Genomic DNA, 5,142 nt, shown 5'->3' on the forward strand with positions numbered 1-5,142 from the left:
CCTTGTCTTCAGATGTTACTTTATATGTGTCAGTATTTTATCTTTCAGTGCTAAAAGGTTGAGAACAATCTTTTTTGTACATCGTAATCTTTATCCACACTTTAATGATGTAAATAGCATGTTCACCACTTTAATCTCAAATGTTATATTTTGGTTTAGCTTTTTAACTTCAGACTTCATTTGAATGTTATAGTTTATAATCACCATATTTTTATTCAGAATAATTTCTATCATATAGGTTTCTGCCTTTAGGCAATACATTTAGTTTTACACATTTTGGGATTGTATAGAAATGGAATGATATTCATTTGTTCAACACCTTCTCTATGCCAGGTACTTGAGAGACTGAATATACAAGTGGACAATGGCCAGACCATATATAAATATAGAATTCTGACTCACAACCTACAGCTGTCTGCCCAGAAAAATCAATCCTCTTGTCTACGTTTACCATCCAGGAAGCCAGCCTTCTACGAGTTAGACTTGGAGGAAGTCAGACTTCTGTCTTCTATAACATTAGTTCAAAATGGCCAGGACTTGATTAATAAATGACCATTCCCTAATATATGTCTCCTCTTCCAACTCAGAACCAACCAGTAGAAAGCCCCAAATGCTCCCCTGACCAGTCACATACATGCCCTACTTCTAGTAAGCCCACTTTTAGCTTCCCGTTGACAACAGTGTCCAATTAGGACACACCTGAAGTCTTCCCTTTTTCCATTATAAAGCTTTCCCACTGCTCTGCTTGGGAAATGCAGCAATGATGGCTGACTACCTTGCTACAGCAAGCTCAGAATAAATAGACTTCGCTTGTTCTCATTGGGTTGGTCTTCATGTATTTCCATTTACTGTTGTACCGTGAGTACTAGATCAAAGAAAAAGAGAAAATGCTGTCTTCCTGGAATTTACGTTCCAGCGGGGCAGCAATGGTAAGACACAGTAAAACATGGTAAGTTATAGAGAATATGTGAAGTTTATAGTGCCATACAAAAGAGCAGGGGAAGGGACATTGGAGCTTGGGGGCAGAGTTTGTGATTTCAAATAGAGCTGTCAGGGAAGGTTCTACTGAGAAGGTGACATTTGAACAAAGACTGGAAGATACTGAAGGACTAAATCATATAGATGTAATGCCATGGGAGAAAGCCTTCCAGGCAGAAGGAACCTCAAAGCAAAGGCTCTGAGGCAAGAGTACACATGGCAGGAAAGAAAAAAGCAAGAATTTGGGGGTGAACAAAGAGAGGGAGGGAAAGAGGAGGTGATAGGTCAGAGGCCTCAGCGTGGGGAGGGGGCAGATCATGGAAAGCTTTGCTGGTCATCAGAAGGACCTTGGCTTCTATATCAAGTAAGCTGAGAAAGAGGAGTGCAGGGTCTGACTTAGGTTTTAAAGACACACCTTGGCTGTTGTGTTGAGAATAATTACGGTGACCATATAACCTGGCTTGTGCAAGACCATCTTAGTTTATGCCTGTTGTCCTGGTGCTTTTCCCATTCAAAATGCCCTGATTTAGATGATGAAACACAGGATCACCCTGAGAGCAGACTCCAAGGATGAAAGTAACGACAGTAGAAAGCTGTCCGCGGAACCAATGGATTTCTAAATAGTCAGATGTGGCACATGGTAGACAGGGGGGTGGGGTAGGGGATTGGGGAATGAAGTCAAAGATAACTCTGTTTTTTCCAAGTAATTAGGAAATGCAGTTTCATTAACTTAGGTGGAAAAACGGGGACCTAGTTTTTAGAAGAAGATGGCAGTTTGGTTTTGGAAATTCTACTTTCCAGTGGTCTGTTAGATAATCCCATGGAGATATAAAGCAGGCACTTGAACGAGCTTGGAGTTGAAGGGAGAAGGGCAGGGTAAGTGTACAAATGTGTATTCTCCACATGTTGGGGACAATGCTCTATGAATACACAGTCCCCTGTCCAAATAATACAGCCGAACTCTGCCAACTGCTCGCGTAAACTGAGAAGTCTGGGCTTAGGTTGCCTTTCTTCCAGTAACCACTTCTTCTGTATTCTATTTTTGTGGGTTGTTTTGTTTTGTTTTTGTTGGTACTTGTTTTATTACAAGAGGGACAATAGGACGAAGGAGGATTTATTTGCCTTCCTGGGCCTGATTTTCCTCAGCTAGAACCCCTGCTCTCTGCCCTCTGCCACACTGGCCTGGCCTTGAAGCCATGCGTGCAAGAATCTGGCTCTGCTGGAACTGCTCCTCCAGAAGATGCTGATTTAGGCATTCTTTGTCTTTTATTATCCTATTTTTTCTGAATTGCCTCGGATCATTTTGTTTTTAAAATCTCTTCATCTTCAGGAGTCCGTTTGGCCCCCTTCTTGCAGCCCAAGGGCAGTGCATAGTGGGACCCGAACCACAGTCGGGACAGTGTGCTTCACCAGGGGCTTAGTGGGCCCAGTTGGTTATTGGATGTGTTGCAGACCACATCAGTAATCCTTGTTTTGTGTGTACAACACTTGGAGCCCCTGGATAAAGTCCCTGTGTCCAGCCTCAAGGCATGCTACTTCTTGTTGCTCCCCCCACCGCCCCGCCCCGATACAGAGAGTGTGTATGTGACAGGGGCCACTTCGGGGTTGGCAACAGGGCACCCCAGCTCCTACTCCCTCTTCTCGTGCTGGGGCTGACGTTTGTGCCAGTTGTCCTGAAAGACGCCCATTGCTCACTGCTGGCTGGAAAGGAGATGCTTTTATTTTGAAGTATAATAACTCCGAATAGATTTGGGACAATATTTTTTAATTTTTCCCGGAAACCTGGAAACTCACTGGACCTTCAGATCAACTCTTGCTTCATTTCTGAATTATTTTCTTCCAGTATATATTTGAATAATCTTTTTTTCTCTTGCAATTATTGTTTTCTCTTGAGGAGAGCAATGATTAATACAGTGGTCCTCTATGGTCTCTCTCTAGGTACTTACTGTACTTTAACTATTTTCATCTTAGTCAATTTTTTTTTTTAAACTTAAGCATTGTGATTTTTTTTTTTCCCCCCTCAAGCCTATCCTCATGCCACCGACCTAGTATTGTGCTTTGGGTAACTCCTAGTCCTTTCATAGAGTTCATGGAATGCTAACATTCTTTTGCTCCACTAATTGCCTTTTTGTTGTGTGTTACAGATTTATTTCCTGTTTCAGAGCATTCATGTTTTGTCTAATTTTCTTGACAGGGAAAAGCAGTTGTAATATACTATTTTCTTCACTATCTCTTGTGTTCCATGTCCCTCCTGTTCTCTCAGGTTTTGTGCTGGGTTGTTTCTCTTGCTTACTCATCTTTCAAAGTGGGCAATTCTATTCGAGTCCAAGACTGTAAATTCGGTTTATTGAATGAACGGGATGGGGTAAGGCTCAAATGGAAAACTACTTTATTCTTTCTCACTGCCTCTGTCACCCTGTACAATGTCAAACCTCTTTTCTATAGCCCTGACAGTACTTTGGGTTTCATAGCTTTTGCTGTCACATTCAGTAATAATAAACAGTCTCATTTTCCAGGCACAAAAATATCTGTTCAGTCTGATATCACAGCCTCAGTATTGCTTCCAGTTTTAGACTTTACACTCTGCACCCCCTCCCCCCACCCCCGTTTGAGCCTGACTTGGTCCTGGATGCCTCCAGTGGAGAAGTTGGGAATGGCAGGTTAGCTTGGCCACTTACTTAATTTGCCTTTCACACTTTGTTCTCCACTTGACCTATTGCTTCTGCTCCCATCTGACCACAGATAGGGCAGTCGGAAAAGGAAAAGGACTGTAAAATCATGGCAGACAAGGCTTCTGGTCCAATGTTGATGTTCTCAGTTATGATGGATGATCCAGTGGGGGGCTTTCTTGCGTCTCCTCTTCTTTCCCCGTGGCATCCTGGGGCAGAATGTGCAGTTTGTGACTTTCTGATGCTGGTGCTTTCTCAGCTTCTGCATCCAGCAGTATGAGGCAATACATGTACAAAAATACTTGGCATGGCATATGTTAGCTATTATTGCTGCTCTGGCAAGTATGAGTGGTACTACTACTGTTAGCATTTTTTAGGAGCATACTTTTTAACCTTTTAATTTTGGTTCATTTTGTTAAGTATTAGTGTAAAAGGTGGTATTTAAATGGGAGATCATAACTACTAACTTGGCACTTAAAATTTAGGGGAAATTTTATATATTGTAGATGATACGCTTTTATAGAAAGAAAAGTAGAGCTTGAGTTTAATCCCAGTATTAAAATATAAATATAAAAATATGTAAAAACGTATATGTTAAAACAATTATATAGTAACTGAGGTTCAAAGGGGGAATGAGGCTTGCCTATTCTCTAAGAGCTAATAGCAAGGACTGGAATATGAGATTTCAACTTCTATCTCTAAACTTGGGCCTTGGTACCAGGAATCTCTCTTCCTGAAGGAGGGTGCTCCACATCTTTGTGACTTACAGAGTATAGAAGGATTTCTGCTCATCTAATCTCACCTGATTCTTCCTGTTATCTTGGTAGGTAGCCCAGTTCTGACATATGCTTTGATGGATAATGCACTTTTCCCTTAAGGAATGAACCTGACCTGTAAGGACCAGTGAATGTTTGTGAACCTTTTAAAAAATAGCCACCAGATGTCACTCTAGACTGGCTTTTGTCAAATGAGACTACCGTATCCATTGTTCTCAAATTCGTTTAAGGGAAAAAATGAGATCAGATAAATGGCATGCATCCTAATGTTTCAAGTCAGACGGAATTTTCTAGGGCTATCTTAAGACCTACAGCCAACCATGAGACCCCTATGCAGAGGGATGCTATGGATCCTGTTCTCCTGGAATTATAATTTAGTGGGGTAGGCAGAGTCAGACATGCGAGAAATAAACATCTGTTACCCTGACCCCTCTGCATGCAAATGGTGTTGACCCAGACAGGAGAAGACAGAGTAAGTGAAGGAAAAGCTGACAACTTTTAGGGGAGAGAGTTGCAAGTCTTGAAGGATATCTTCGATTAAGGTCAATAAAGTATAGGACTTGGGAGAGGCCACCTGGTGAGTTATGAAGTGGTGGGAGGATAAGTGCTACATTAAGTATATGTTGCATAAATAAGGTCCTGCATAGAACTAGGCCAAAGGAGTGAAAATAAGGTTAGTGATTGAACACAGACCTGGGATGTGCCCAGTTCAGCACCTG

The 5,142-nt window shown here is 41.8% G+C and overlaps 1 pseudogene; it reads right to left on the reverse strand.

Annotated features, from left to right (window-relative positions):
- Window positions 1-2,092: 2,092 nt before the first annotated feature.
- LOC116626131 lies at window positions 2,093-2,666 on the reverse strand (annotated as a pseudogene).
- Between the last annotated feature and the right edge of the window lie 2,476 nt (window positions 2,667-5,142).

The sequence above is a fragment of the Phoca vitulina genome, unplaced genomic scaffold (assembly GCF_004348235.1).
Source record: "Phoca vitulina isolate PV1807 unplaced genomic scaffold, GSC_HSeal_1.0 scaffold83, whole genome shotgun sequence".
Lineage (NCBI taxonomy): Eukaryota > Metazoa > Chordata > Mammalia > Carnivora > Phocidae > Phoca > Phoca vitulina.